At 44.3% G+C, this 16,522-nt stretch overlaps 1 long non-coding RNA gene across 1 annotated transcript; it reads right to left on the bottom strand.

The window, feature by feature from the left end:
• Positions 1-2,045: 2,045 nt before the first annotated feature.
• Positions 2,046-11,189, bottom strand: LOC122904016. Its single transcript, XR_006384127.1, has 4 exons — positions 11,034-11,189; positions 9,956-10,025; positions 7,797-7,952; positions 2,046-2,093 (listed from the first exon to the last, which is right to left on the bottom strand). It is a non-coding gene; the product is annotated as an uncharacterized LOC122904016 (long non-coding RNA).
• Positions 11,190-16,522: the final 5,333 nt, after the last annotated feature.

Here is a 16,522-nt window from a genome sequence, read left to right as displayed (position 1 = left end):
AGCTCTGTGTGTGTGTGTGTGTGTGTGTGTGTGAGAGAGAGAGAGAGAGAGATGGAGGGAGGGGCAAAAGGAGGAAAAAGATTAAACAGGTAGTGGGACGCCTGGGTGGCTCAGTTGGTTAAGATTAAACAGGTAGTTTTAGGCAGATAACAAATGCCATTAGGGACATTTGGGAGTTGGTAAAGGTTTCTAAGCAGAGAAAAGATAAAATCAGCCATTGGCTGTGGGAGGAATTCCTGGCAGGCCTGTCCAGGGTGAAGTGGAGGAGGGAGACACTGGCAGGGGCTAACATCAGGTGAGAAATAAGGAGACCTGAACCCCCAGAATGGAAGGGAGAGACAGGAGGGCTCTGAAGGAGGGAGAAGCCGCAGGCCTCCCTGACTGACGGGATGCAAACTCAGGGACAATCACGGACTCCCAAGCCTGAGTGAAAAAAAGAAGGTGAGGGGAGGACTGATCTAGAAGGGACGTTATTACATTTTTTGATATACAAGGGGTGAGGGGTTCTCAGGTCACCCAGATGGAAATACTCATCCAGCCAATAATCGTAGATCTAAAAGATGGACATGCGCCAAAGAGAATGACGTTCAGATGAGAGACTGAGCCTAAGGTAAGACTTGGGCACCAACTCCCCAAAGCCTTGCTGCGACTCACTCCCAGGGATGGACATAATTGACTGAGATGGGACCGTTTGGGAAGGGAGACATCCTACGCATTATAAACACATCCACATACGTATTGGCATGCAGAGCGCATCGTTACAGAAAGCAAGGAGGGGCGCCTGGGTGGCTCAGTGGGTTAAAGCTTCTGCCTTTGGCTCAGGTCATGATCCCAGGGTCCTGGGATCAAGCTCCGCATTGGGCTCTCTGCTTGGCAGGAAGCCTACTTCCCCGTCTCTCTGCCTGCCTCTGCGTACTTGTGATCTCTGTCCGTCAAATAAATAAATAGTATCTTTTAAGAAAGCAAGCAAGCAAGGAAGCAAGCAAGGATTCTGGAAAGATTTGCCTTCTACCTAACGTCCAGGAGCCACTGGGCAAGATGTGAGCCGTGGTAGGATCCGAGTCCTTAAGAGAATGAAGAGAATGAAAGTGAGCGGCGAGTGGTTCAACTGCCAAGAACATGGAGAAACTCACAGAAGGAAGACTTCAAAACCGATAGTCCTGTCCACACACTTTTCACAGGTTAAACATTAGCAGGAGTTGTACAACTCCGTGACATACCTTCCAATTACTCCTGTGTTATCTCTTATAAGTGGGAACCACTGGATTCTGGCTTCTTGATCTGGATTGCCACCTCAGAGATGCCTTTAGCTGTGCTTTAAAGCAAGCTCATGTGGGCGAATGAGCAGCTACAGGATAAAAACCAAGAAAATATATGTACAGTGTATATATGCACATTTCATATCTGTGTATGTGCACATATCTGTGTATGTGCACACACACAAACTCATGCATGCACATCCACACGTGACTTGTATATGAACACAGACATACACCCAGGGACTCTAACTGCAATATTCTTATTGTGACAAAATAACACATAGACCCCCAAAGTACATAAAAACCTACTAATAACTTACTCAGTTACAAAGCAGGCACATGTATAGTCATCATCTAGGGACCCTGACCTGAGCCTGGCAAATAGTGAATATTTGCTATATCTACATTTTTTATTATTGTTATTATCAACTGAGGGATATGTAAATATTTTCAGTGATGCTAGGAGTCTCAATATTTATGAGGTGTTATGCCTGTGCTGGGCACAGCGCAGAGGTCTGAGAACGTAACCTCACACCAGGCAGGCCATCCTCACCGGACACGGAGCTTACAGTCTCTGAACAGCCAGGAAGGTAAATGATTCACATGCAAAGTGCGACAGGCTCTCAGTTTACAAAGAAGGAAATACTCACCCAGCCAGTAACCACAGATGGAGTTAACAAAGATGGAGATGCTCCATCAAAGCAGCCTGATGCATGTGAGACGCAGGCTGGCTTCATGGAATAAGAGCCACAAAGGAGAAGTGAAGGAGCCAGAGGCTGGTCCAGTGCAGGGACTGATGGGGCACGAGAGCTGGCGTGGAACATGGTGGCGGAGCTAGGGGTTGAATGGGTGCAGGCGTCAGAAGAGAACAGTGGTGGCAGGAGCTGCACGGAGGATCCCGGGTCTCAGGGAACGAGGTGACCAGTGCACCCCAGTTTGTCAAGACCTGTCCTTGTTTTCAAACTGTGAGTCAGTGTTCCAGCAAACCAGGATAGAAAGGCCCGGTGGCCAGGCCTGGCAAGTGTGAGGTCCCACGGGAGCCAGCCCAGCTGAGGTACAGAGGAGGATGAGAACCGGCCAGCAGGAGGCGGCAGAGCCACAGGATCCAGAGCTCACAAGGCCTAACAGGCCTGAGCCAAAATCTGAGTCTCCGTTTAAAACACAGCAGGAGGCTAGTTTTGGGTTTTCATTGGGCAGAACACCTGGTTCCTGTATGTAACGCTCTGGCCTAGAGAGGAGACCACCATGTTCTTGCTCCCTTCTCCCTGACTCTCTCCCTTGACCTTAAGTCCTCTGTCCCTTCCTCTCCATCCTCTGTGGGAGGTTCCAGCCCTCCCAGGCTGCTGACACAGAGCTCAGCCTCCTGGATCCTCTGTCTCAGGTCGATAATGCCGGCCTTTCCCCAAAGACTCAGGAGCCCTGGCTCCAACACTGGCAACTTTGCAAAGAACTTTCCTATCTGATCAGTACACACTCTTGCAACTCTTATTTTATAGGTCCTCCACTCTTTCCTTCACCACCACGGTGTGGACTGAAGACTCATCTCATGCTTCTACCATCAACCCTCATGACGCCTAGCATATAATAGGCACTCAATGAATACTTGCTGAAAATTGGATATATTTTCTTTAATGGCCTCATCTCTAACTACAGGATAGTTTCCCTTGAGTAAGAATGGCTCTCAACATAGTAAGTGGCCCTGGCTAGTCAACGTGGACAGTTTGCAATTTTTCTCAAATTTGCTGCTGCTATTTTTACAAAATACTGACAGAGTGGCTTGATGTCATCATTTGAGAACTGCATGGGATGAAGTCTAGCTTCTGCAACTCACCCAAGAGCTTTATTCAAAATAAGTCCATTTAACTATTTCCCCGTGACTTTCTCCTGCTCCTGTTCCGGCCCAGCCTCGTCCCAAAGCCAGGAGGCCTTGAGCAGGACCTGACTCTAGCTCTCATTTCAGGAAGGTAAGGTCACAGCCAGAGCGATGATGATAGGGTAGGCCTTCTTGCTCCAGCCGTCCTTGCTCAAAACCCACAGGGAGACCTTCCACTAATATCCTTGGCTGAAATCTAGCACACTGTGTCCAGCTGGTCAGCATTCCTCAGATGAACTTGGCCTCCGCACTGTAAATGTTTGCTGAAAACATGCAAAAGGCCCCTGAGGATTTTGGCCTTGTACTGGTCCAGACTCTCTCTGCCTCACTGCTCTGGTGACAGCTCTTCACAAGGACACACACTCACAAGGAGACACACACACAAACATACACCACAGATCCCATCTGACTCCTGCCCAGGCTCCTGTCACTACCTGAGCTCTCTGTACTGACTTCTCAGGATCAAAGACCCTCGTGATGTTTTCAGAAAGAAGCAGTGACTTGTAACAACCACCTCCGGAAGACTTGCTGCTGCCCAGAAAGATGTATTTCTCACTCAGGTGACAGGTCAGGAGTTACTGATCAAAGAAGTAGATTTTTTTTAAATTTAGTGATTCAGAGGCTAGAGTTCCTTTTATTCTATGACTCCACCATTCCCTAAAGCCTTGCTTCTGGACAGTGGTCTGAGTATCAGCAGCACTGCCGTCCCTGGGAGCTTGTTAGAAATGCAAGATCTCAGGCCTGCCTTAGACCTACTACACTAGCATTGCATTCTAAGAAGAACCCCAGGTCTGAGGACTCATATACACAGAAGTTTGAGAAGCCCTACTCTAGGAACTCAGAGGCCCCTGCACCAGACTGCAGATAGGGAAAAGGGGCATGGAGTGAGTACAAAATGCAACCCCGCCCCCTTTTTTTTTGCTTCATTAAAGTCTCAAATGAGAGGTAGCTCCCAATCCCATGCCACTGGTTAAGAGCTAGTTACATGGCCACAACTGGACACAAAGCCCTCTGGGTAATGTAGTTCTTGACTGGGCAGCTGTCTGATAGTTACGACTCCACATTATGAAGTTGGGAAGATAGATTTTGTGGACAAACAGACATCTCTGATGCTCACACCTTCTCAATGAGCTGGTGACCAAAGGGGAAACACTGCTTTGACAGCAAACACCAGACCCTGCACCATGCACCACAGGTATATGCAGAAGAGAAACAAACAGGGCTCTGTTAACAGAGAATACATCATGGTGAGAGTTTCAGAATTGAATATGCAGGCCCTCATAAGTACAGAAGTCACAGAGAAGGGACTGCAAAGAGAAGAAAACTTGGTCAAGATCAGGAGCAGTAACAAATGATGAGGAAATTAGCATTTAGTCAGCATGAGCAGTGTGCCCAGCCCTTTTACATATGTTGTCCAGTTTTATCCAGAAAGCAACATCGTAGGTTCACAATATTCTCCCCACTCCTGCAAAATTGCTTCTGTTAAGACTATCTCATCCCACGACCTACTGTAAAGCTATGCAGTGTGTCTCAATGTTGGCAGAATTAATATTTTGGGCTGGATAATTCTTTGTGGTGGGAGTCTGTCTTGTGCATCATAGGATGTTTAGTAACATTTCTGACTTCTACCCACAACTATGAGAACCAAAATTGGCTCCAGACATTGTCAAATACCCTGGGGTGTGGCAGGGTGGGAGGGCGCAAAATTGTCCCCAGCTGAGAACCACTGAGCTACAACAATCAAAATAGTAAGGTATTGGCAAATGACAGACACACAGATCAATGGAACAGAATAGAAAGTCCAAAAATACATCCATATTTATACAATCAACTAATTTTCAACAAGGCTTAATGTCAATTTAAAGGAGGCAGAATACTCTTTTCAACACTTAGTCACATGCAAAAAAATAATGTACTTTGAAGCATACCTCACACTATATACAGAATTTAACTCGAAATAGATCATAGACCTAACTGTAAAACCCCAAAGTTTAAAAGACACTTTTTAAAATGGAAAAAAAGGGGTGCTTGGGTGGCTCAGTGGGTTAAGCCTCTGCCTTTGGCTCAGGTCATGATCCCAGGGTCCTGGGATCGAGCCCTGCATCGGGCTCTCTGCTCAGCCGGGAGCCTGTTTCTCTCTCTCTGCCTGCCTCTCTGCCTACTTGTGATTTCTGTCTGTCAAATAAATAAATAAAATCTTTTTAAAAATGGGGGAAAAAAGGCACAGACTGGTAGAAAATATTTGCAAAAAAAATTTCATAAAGGAGATGCATAACTGAATATATATTTTAGAAGTCTGAAAATCAAAAAATAAAAACAAATAATTCAACTTATAAAAGGCAAGAAATATTTGTAGACACTTTGCCAAAGAAGACATACAGAAGACAAATAGTTACATAAAAAAATATGTTCAACATTATAAGCAAAATAAGTCAGTCAGAGAAAGACAAATGCCATATGATTTCACTCATATGTGCAATTCAAGAAACAAAACAGATGAACATAGGGGGGAAAAAAAGAGAGAAGCAAATCAGAAAATAGACTCTTAACTATAGAGAACTTGGACTAAGACACTCCACATGTGTCACTCGCTCAAAGACCCTAACCACCCAGCACTCACCCCACACTCTTTGTGGTGGACTCAGGTGTCCATGGCACCCTGTGCAGCTCTTGGGGGCAGGAGTCACAGAGGAAAGCCACTCTCCTTCCAGCCTCAAAGCAAATTTGACAACAGAGCAAACTCTGATAACAGAGTTCTGTGCCCCCAAGGAGACCCTGACAGCAGCCTCTACAATGGAACAGCTTGGCTCATTATGCCCCTTCACCTTGCTTTGGTTGGGCATGCTTTATCCTTCCAACTCTTATCCCCACTCCATTCTGACGTTCTTTTTTCTGATCTCTTTCCCTAAAGGAGGAGGGCCCTAAAGCCCTTCCACTGAGCTCTCAAAAAATCACCAGCAAAATCTCCATAGCCTTCAAATCTTCTCTGAACTTGATTGAATCTTTGTGCTATCACTGGAACCTGACTTCACCTGTAGATACGGTTTCCCCCGTAGCCTCTCAAGTGGTAGCTGTTTTCTCTACCATTTCTCTTATTCCATGAGAATCTCTTGCATCTCCTTGCCATTCTCAGCCCCTTCTCCATCCTCCTCCCTAAAATGCCTAGCCTTGAATTTCTTGTCATCTGACTCAACCACAGGGTTCCTCTCTCCTTTTCTGATACACACTTTCATTGCTATCAATTTCCCTCTTGGCACTGTTTTTGCTGCACCACAGTAAGTTTTCACTTACTTCAAAATACTTTTTAAAAAATTTTTTTTTAATTATTATTTTTTTAATTTCTCTTGTGGCATTATCTCTGACCCATGTATTACTTAACCTCCAGATATTTTGGAAATTTTCCATATACCTTTCTGGTATTGATTTCTAGTTTAATTGCATGTGGTCTGAAAATATGCTTTGTAAGATTTCAATTCTTCTGAATTTGTCAAGATATGTTTTACGGCCCACATTGTGTTCTGTCTCAGTGAAGTGTTCCACGTGAGTGTGCAAAGAATGAGTATTCTGCTGTGGCTAGACGGAGAATTCTGTCAATGTCAATTAGATGCAGTTGATTGATGGTGCTATTCAGTTCAACAATGTCCTTACTGATTTTCTCCCTGCTGGATCTGACCTAGCTTAAATTCCATGACCATTCACCACACTCCTTCGATTACACCTCGTCCCTCTCTGCTTCTGTGCATTCACTTACCCACACCAGAGCTGTGACTCAGCCCAGCTCTCTGTATATGCCTCACCTTGTCTCCACACCTGCTTCCTGTGGTTGGAAAAAACCACCCACCCTTGCTGACAGATTTCTCTTAAAATTCACGACCTCTAACCTCAGGTGGGCCTAGTATGTTGCCAAGCCAAAAGGCTAACATTGCCTGGTCCATCCTCAGGGATGCACACATTCCCATCCCCATGAGTGGCTGTTTTATACCCTCCCATTTCTCCTGTAATCACTAACACCTCCTTCCTAACCCTTACTCTCTGCAGATGACCTTGCTTCTTAGGTCACCGAGAAAGTAGAAATTCCCATCACCTTATCTACACTTGTATTTGTGCCCATATACTCTGCCTCCAGGTCTTTCACCGTGAACTGTGCCAGTAGCAAATGCCATCCCTTCACGTATGCACGAGATTCTTCTTGCTTACTCGATAGCCCAGTGATTCTCTCTTTCTCCTGCATCATCCATTTGTCCTTCTCTTTGATCTTTCTCATCAGCACATAAGCTGTTTTTCTTAAAAAATGGCAGGCATTTTATTCCTTGGGGCTCTTGCTTTTTCCGCTGGGGAGGATGCTGTTCCCTAAGACAGCCACAAGACACTCTCCCTCTCCTTCTCAGGTCCTTACCCAAATCATACCGCTCAGGGACACCTTCTCCAGTCATCAGTCCAAAACTGTGTAACTCCTTGTGGTGGACATGACCAAGGGTGCCCTCCATTGTTGGTGGCTGAGGGCAGAACCTGTTACTTGCTTCTAACAAAAGGTAGCAAATGTAACAGGGGTGTCATTTGTTGATTAAGTTATATTGTATGGCAAGGTGTTGGACTGTCACCCATAATTATATGACTTATATAAGACTCTATCTTAGCAGAGCAGAACAAGAGCTTTTCCTTACCAGCTTGAAGAGCAAGCTTCCATGGTGTGAGAGGTCTGCTGGAACTGGGAGGGTTTGAGGATCCAAGAGCAGCTTCCAGTGGAGAGTCATTGAAAAGCCACAGCTCTCCGTCATACAGCCATAAGGAACTAAGTTCTGCCAATAGCCTGAGTGAGCCTAGAAGATGATTATTCTCTAGTTAGTTCTCTAGTTAATTCTCTATTCTCCACATGAGAATTCAGCTCAGCTGGTACCTGGACTGCAGCCTCATGAGACCGTGAGCAGAGGAACCAGTAAAGCCCAGAGTCCTGGACCCACAGAAACTGTGACTCAGGAACATATGTGTTGTTTTAAAGCTGCTAAGTTTGGAGTAATTTGTTTTGCAGAAGAATGGAAAACGAATACCTCCCCAAATGTTCTCTGTTACCTTTTTCTGTTTATTCTTTTGCCTTAACACTTTTAGTCATTTAACATTTTCTATTTATACCTTGTTTATTGTCTGTGCTTCCCCCTCTTGAACTCTTGAACGTAAGTTCCACTAACACAGGGATTTTTGTCAGGTTTTTTTCCTACCATTATATTCTCAGTGGCTTGAGCAATCTCAAAAAAATGTTTGTTGATTGAATGCATAAGTGGATGAATACTAAGTCTTGTTACCTGAGTGGAGGAATTCATTAAAGTCACATATATCTCCGAGAGGTAAGAAACGAAAGGAAATGTACGTATTGTGTTTAACTTGTTATTATGGAAATGTTCAAGCGTTGGTTCAATGTGTTATGTTCAAGTTACAGCTTCTTACTAGTCTGGCTTATTCCAGGGTTAAATTCTAAATTCCAAGAGCAGCATTCTTCAACCTTTAGACCTGACTCACACCAAAAAATACATTTCATGGGGTGCCTGGCTGCCTCAGTCGGTGAAGCATGCTACTATTGATCTTGGGGTTGTGAGTTCAAGCCCCACATTGAGGGTAGAGATCACGTAAAATTTAAAACAAAAAATACATTTCACCTTATGTGCCAGTACATACATATACCCACACAAATACTGAAACAAAATTTTCATGAAATAGTATTTATCATTATAACATGCTCTCACGGATTCCCATTCCACTTCATTCTGTTGTAGTCCATTTCTTAAAAACTAGGTAGAACCCACTGACAGGTCCTAGAGAAACACTCCGGGCCATTCTCCACAGACCTCTGTGTTGTCAATTCTCTTCCTGGTTTGGCTTACGCTGGGACTGACATTGTTCTTCCGGGTCAGTATGGCAGGGGCATGCAGGGTACTGCCCAGAAAGCAGAACCGGTGCAACTCAGCAGATGGGACAGCTGAGGGGACGGGGCTGGAATTTTCTTGTGAGACTGCAAATGAGTGTGCCTGACCGAGAGTGACCCCCCTGTGCTTGGAGCCCAGCTGCAGGAACACCACAGGGCTGAAGCTCAGCATCGTGACTGTCTGAGTATTCCCCCGTTTCAGAGACTTCACAAAATCCAAATGACGACGGCTCGTCTTTAGTCACAGGCGTGCCTCAGATGTCTAAATGGTCCCTGAGTCACTGGCCTTTGGTACTTGAATTCCTGACTGTAAAGTGTGTTTCAAAATCACGAAAACGTTAGCCATCTTACATGGCTCCACATTGCATAACTCATGGAGCTAATGAAAAATTATGGCAAAGCACTTTTCAGAGAGCAGCACTAATCAGTGAGCCCAGAAAAGCCGGTGTTGATGAAGTGCCATTAAGTTATGGCATAAAATGCCACCTGCAGGTAAATCTGGGTCTAATGTGCCTTTCTGCAAGTAGTTTTCTATTTATTTGAATGTGAAATGAATCCCCAGGATGGGTAGATGATAAAGATGCTGCCCCTTCAAGACTCATTTGATTTTAAATGTATTTGTTCTTTTGCTTAAGCATGTGGTTCAAGAGAAATTTTTTAAATCCCTTCTAAATTAGCTCAGCAGGGCAGCCAGAAGGAGGAAAATGCCTGATAGCTTACTGCCTAGCTGCTCCTATGCCCACCACTCTGCTTGATGGTTAAGGAGCCAAGGTAAGAAAGGGAAGGTACCAGAAGACAAAAGGCACACGGAGATCAAGAGTAAATGAAGGTTATGAGGAGGACTTCTTTTTGGCTTCCCTCCCTTACCTTTCTGTGGGTTTGGCCTTGTTTCCTGTGATTCCTTACCTAGGGTCAGATGGTCTCATCTCCCTTCAGTTTTGTTTCCATGAAAGCATTCCTGCTGTGCTTCTCACTCCTGTGGGATAATATTAAATTTAGTGGATTTCGCCAAGGTAACACTTTCTGTCACCATGAGAAGGCAACAGCCAAATTCACTATGTAGGAAAATCTATGGAACAAATGGCTCAATTTTTCTACCACATGAATATCACGGGAACTGGTAGGCGGAGGGGGATAAAGGTGTGTCAGGAAGAAAGGAGGAGGAGTTAATAAAATAAAAGCAACAAGGGACATTACTAATCAGGTTCAATTTTGTCTCAAAGTAGACACGAGAATATAATGAATTTCTGATTGCCCAATTCCAGCTTACACACGTATCAGTATTTTACTCTTCTTGCTTTAGTTATGCACTTTAATTATTTGTGTGTTTTGTGAAGGATTTTATTTTTTTTAAAGATTTTATTTATTTATTGACAAAGAGACAGATCACAAGTAGGCAGAGAGGCAGGCAGAGACAGAGGAGGAAGCAGGCTCCCTGCTGAGCAAAGAGTCTGATGCGGGACTAGATCCCAGGACTCTGGGATCATCACCTGAGCTGAAGGCAGAGGCTTTAACCCACTGAGCCACCCAGGCGCCCTTGTGAAGGATTTTAAAACAAAACCCAGAGTTCATATTTCACCTGGAAATACACTTTGGCAAATTTTGAGCCGTTAAAGAGGACTCTGCTGGAAGTACCCTATGCCCCTAAATGAGGGTTTGCTCTAAGAACATTACTGACATTTATAAAAACACACTGTTCTACACAAACTCTCATGATAAAATTCCTTCTGGACTTAGCTTAGGAGGAACTCCACATTTTCTCACCAGAACACTGAAAAGTCAGTACATGATCAAATTTTTCTTTATACGAAAACCCTCTAGGAAGCTTAAAGACAAATCTCTGGCCAATCATAGCATCTATCTATACTTTGTAACAGAAAATTTTATATTAACATCATTTCCAGCTCTAATAGATCCCTCTCCTTGCTGTTCATTTCTCTTTTTCATCTGTAAATCTGGGTTACTTTATTGTATTTGTACTTACCTGTAAGCAGACATGTGCTGGCGAATATTTCACAACTGGTTCTCTGGGGGAAAAAATGCATGTATGAACACAAATTTATTACAAATTTTGCTGCTAAGAATGATGTCTCACCCATAATCAGCAAATAATAGTAAAATACACAATATTCTTTACTGTACATTTCATGTAGTCAAATGATTCTCATAGAATGCTTTTGTGAGGGGCGCCCGGGTGGCTCAGTGGGTTAAAGCCTCTGTCTTCAGCTCAGGTCATGATCCCAGGCTCCTGGGATGGAGCCCCACATCAGGCTCTCTGCTCAGCAGGGAGCCTGCTTCCTCCTCTCTCTGACTGCCTCTCTGCCTACCTGTAATCTCTGTCTGTCAAATAAATAAATAAAATCTTTAAAAAAAAAAAAAGAATAGGGACGCCTGGGTGGCGTAGTTGGTTAAACGACTGCCTCCGGCTCAGGGCGTGATCCTGGAGTCCCGGGATCAAGTCCCACATCGGGCTCCCAGCTCCATGGGGAGTCTGCTTCTCCCTCTGACCTTCTCCTCGCTCATGCTCTCTCTCACTGTCTCTCTCTCTCAAATAAATAAAATAAAATCTTAAAAAAAAAAAAAAAAAAAAAAAAAAAGAATGCTTTTGTGATCTTTGTCAAATGCTTATCCATAGTTAACCTGCAGTTGCAATCAATTAAGAGTAGTTCAAACATGAATGTTGGTTGATATTTTTATTTACTTTAACAAGGAAGATGAAAGTAAAACAATAAAAACCTGTGTAGGTTAGAAATTCACTTTTTCCTCATGATGTGAGCGACTAAGCTAAGCTAGTTGTTTCCAAATATCTGAAGAATATTTGCTCAGGTTTTTTTTTTGTTTTTTTTCTTGTGCTAGTCAGAATATGACTACAGACATGACACACTTTTAAGTTCACTCTGTACTGTTACCATTCTATCCACTCCTTTAGGAATGTAGATAATCAATAAAGCAATAAGTAAAACCTTGCTTTGTACTGTTTGCCCATTCCCATGGTATAAATACTGGCCAGTTTCAAGGTGGCCAGTTTCAAGGTGCCAACATGAGGGTGCAGAATGTGAATTTGGAAGAGATGTGCAGGGATGCCTGAGTGGCCCCATCGGTTAAGGGTCTGCCTTCAGCTAAGGCTGTGATCCCAAGGTCCTGGGATCGAGTCCCACATAGGACTCATTTCTCAGTGGGGAGTCTGCTTCTCCCTCTGCCTGCTGCTCCCCCTGCTTGTGCTCTCTCTCTAACAAATAAATAAATAAACCTTTAAGAAAAAAAAAAGGAAAAGGAAGAGATGTGAAGTAGGGATATCATTCTGTAGCATTTTCATCATGAGGTACATAAATAAGTAAGCCTCAATAGTATAAGGAATGGTGAAACAGAATTAGAAGGTGATGAATTGGAGTATTTCTTTTATTTTTAATATAATTATTTAATTGCAAAGTTCTAGATTTTAGTTTTTAACAATGGCTTTTTAATAAACAGCTTGCAAGTTCCCTAGAAAAAAAATTTTTTTAAGATCCCTAGAAATTTAACAGTAAATTTCTCATAAGCCAACACAAGATGACACCAGTATAGCACTGTCTGTAAGTCAGCTAAAATAATTTTGGAACTAGGTGGGCATGAAAAATGAATAGATCCATGCACTTGTAGGGATTCCTCTTATGGTAGGGCTATGGATTGCTATTATAAAATCCTTCTGAGAATACTAGATCCTGGATTAATGATACAAGCATCCTTTTTTAAAGTATTACCAAATTATTTATAATGGCCAAGACATGGAAACGATCTAAGTGTGCATTGACAAATGAGTGGATAAAGAAAATGTGGTATATAAATTTGTAATGGGATATTATTCAACCATAGAAAAGAAGGAAGTCCCGCCATTTGCAACAACATGGATGGACCTGGAAGACATTAAGTCAGGCAGAGAAAGATAAATACTGCATGATCTCACCTCTATGTGAAATCTTAAAAAAAAAAACCCGACTCATAGAAACAGAGACTAGGTTGCTGGTTGCCAGAAGGCAGCGGAGTGGGGTGGGGCACAAGGCAGGGGGCGGGGGGGGGGGCGGGGTAGGGGGGGTGAACCTAAGACTCTGGCACCGAGCCAGGACCCCCGAGGAATACACCCCATGAGAAAGTTTAAGACAGAAAAATAATTCACCTCCCAGCAGAGGAAATTTATCCAGAATTTGAACTGTCTTCATCCAAACTGTAGTGGGGGGGGGGAGGTGAATAATATTTTCTTAGAATCTGCATCCTCAGGCCCTATTTCACCCTGGGATGGAGACTGCATTTACCTAACCCACGCTATCAAGCTTTCGGATAAACATTAAAACAAGGGGGTCCACTGGGAACAGCCACAGTGGTCACTGCTCTCTCCTCGCCCCACTCAAGCTGCTCCTGCCCGGTCCCCTCCCAGCTGGAACCGGCAGAGCAGTCACCTTCTGAGGCTGCAGGGACACTTGCCGGGCTGCTGACACCATGCCTTCTGGGCCTGCCCCCTCGCTCAGAGCAAGACCAAGAGCCAGGGACAAGCCGAGCCGGGGCTCCCTGGGACCTAGGCAAAAGGGGCACTGTCCCGTACGGCTTCCTGGAGAAGCTGAAAGCAAAGGATGAAATCAGCACACCCTCTAGGTAGAACTTCGTATTTTCATTTGGCCCAGCCTTCTTTTCATACTGATCATTTTCTTACTAATCACATGTAGCACTCCTTCGCCCAACTCATGCCACTCTGGCTGTGACCCTGCTCTCCTCTAGAACAACCTTGTGGCTCCCCCTGCCCAGCACAGTTACTCCAAAGCCTTCAGAGCATGCACAGATGCCCTTCCTTTTGGACCTCTTTCATAACCACTCCACCTGCTGCAAACACCTCCGACAGCGGGTCTCATCACACCCCGGGAACCCAGCAGGAATGTGCAGAAGTGGTCAAAGACATAGCTGGTTCTCCTGGTGTCCACTACCTGCCTCGCTGCAAACCCACTGCCCTGAGTTATTTGGCAGCTCCCAAGATGCCCCACCCTTCTGAAAATCAAAACCAGTGCAACATCTAAGAGCTCCAGACTTCTTTTTTTTAATTTTTCTACTCTACTCTTCCTCCCCAAGCATCAATAGCCTGTTAAGGGTGTTGCTGCTGACATGGTTAAATGCACACAGCACAAACTCTTACAGCACAGGAGGGACTCACTCAAATGTGTTCGTGTGTTTCTAGAAGACTGGTCTTGTCTCTTTCCCTATTCACTCTCCCTCCCCTTAGGGATTGTAAAAGTTAAGAACAATAGTAATAATAAAGTGATATCAGGTTGGTAGTACCATATTATGCCTGAGCAGAAGCAAGCCCAAGTCTCTGGAAGAACAAATTAAGTTCAATCAAATGGGATCCCTGGGGTAAAAATTACCAAATACAGAAGGAAATAAATCAACATGGGTGGAAGTGAGGAGTAACAATGTTTCAAAGAAAAGATGGAATCAGAAAATGATCAAGAAACAGAGAACTAGGAAGATTTGAAAATGATTCCTAAGAAAATTTTAGAAAAGAAAAATATTATTAAAAATAAAAGCAAGGTAAAAAAGAAAGTAAAAATAAAAACAAGAGTGCCTGACTTCAGTTCGGGTCATGATCTCAGGGTCCAGGGATCTAGCCCCATATTGGGCTCCGAGCTCAGTGGGGAGCCTGCTGATCCCTCCTCCTGCCTCTCTCCCCACTTATGCTCTCCAGTGTGCTCTCTTTCCAATAATCTAATAGAATCTTAAAACAAAAACAAAAACAAAACTAGGGGCACCTGGGTGGCTCAGTGTGTTAAAGCCTCTGCCTTCAGCTCAGGTCATGATCCCATGTCCTGGGATCGGGCCCCACGGGCTCTCTGCTCGGCAGGGAGCCTGCTTCCCGCTCTCTCTTTGCTTACCTCTCTGCCTACTTGTGATCTCTGTCTGTCAAATAAATAAATAAAATCCTAACAAAACAAACAAACAAAAAAACTAAAAACAAGAGTGGGCTAAAAAGAAGATTAGGTATACTGAAAAAAGCAGCAGCAAACTGGAAGACAGACGCAAAGAAATTATCCACAATTAAGCACACAGCGTCACGGAAATAGAAAAATCTGAAAGTGAAAAGAGAGGAAAGGTAGAATGAGTAGGTTTAACAAATGTCCAGTTTGAAAGGAACCAGTCGAGGAAGTGTAAAGACAAAGCAGTGGAGAGTTAAAAATTCACAGGAGAAGCACACAGATAAACAAAAAGAAATGCCTGCCTGAGCATGTTATAGTAACTCTGACCCAAGAGATGACCCCCCGAAGCCAGCACAGAAGACAGACAACTTGGTTACAAGCCATGGCCATTAGACCGCTAGCCTGCTGGCAACTGGCCACACGGGAAGCCATGGACGGGTGGGAAAATCTTGGAGAGAAAGTAACTATCAACCAGAATGATGCATCCAGGAAAATGTCTTTCAGGAACACAGGTGAAATAACCAAACTGAGAGTTTCCCACCAACAGGACCCACACTCGAAGAAGGGTTTAACTTCCGAAAAAAAAGGCAGGTCTGAGAAAGGACTAGAGATAAAGAAATTGGTAAACATGGAGGTAAAATAAACACTGGCTGTATGAAAGGTAACAATATGTCATCTGTAGGGTTAAAAAACCCTCAGCCGTAGCTTGGAAGTAAGGAGAGGGGGATCTGCGTGAAAGAGGTCGAATATCCTTATATTGACAGGAAGGGAATTACGATGTGATTCAATAGTAGTTTGGTCAGTTAAGCACACGGGTAAGGTTTCAAGGACTAACAGTAAAATAAACAAACAAACAAACAAATAAAATAGAGGGTAAAGCTTCCCAACTCATAAAAAGGGGGAAATGGAATAAGAAAAGGCAAGCAAGCAAACAAAAGAAAGTCAGTCCATCCCAAAAAACGGTCTAGAAAGATGAGGAAAAGGAGCTGTGTATTTAAATGGTGACATTTAGGATGGTCACCAGGAGGAAGGGACGGATCTGCAGCATTTGGAAGAGGATTCCTTCCCTTGTCTTCTGGGCACCTGCCCCTCTGCCCTACAAGCCAGGCTGTCTTCAAGCACTGCAGCCTCCTGGCTGGTGAGTGGATGAGTGGGAGCAAAGAGGGGGCAGGTAGGGTGCCCAAGTTCTAGACACCCCTTTTCAGAGGAGATGAGGGCTCTGCCCTTTGGGTTCGAAATCCATAGCCTGTCATGATCTCCCGCACAAGTCTGGCTGGGTTGGATTCTCTCTCTCCCAGCTGCCTCCCCCAGTCTTGTTTGGTTGCAGTGACTGGGAAGTGTGTGTCTGCAGCCCAACGACATGAAACAGATGGGCCCGGACAAAGTTGAGTGGCCTCAGTGCTCATCCCTGCCGCACCCCTGGTGACTGTGTAAAGTCAGGACACAGGTGTCATCTCTGCGGTTATCATCATGGCCTGTGCAAATGAGGAGGTCGAAGCAGACAACCCGCCAGATCCTGTAGCGCTCTAATATCCTT

This window comes from Neovison vison, chromosome 4 (assembly GCF_020171115.1).
Source record: "Neovison vison isolate M4711 chromosome 4, ASM_NN_V1, whole genome shotgun sequence".
NCBI classification, from domain to species: domain Eukaryota; kingdom Metazoa; phylum Chordata; class Mammalia; order Carnivora; family Mustelidae; genus Neogale; species Neogale vison.
This window is presented reverse-complemented; position numbering and strand designations above follow the sequence as displayed.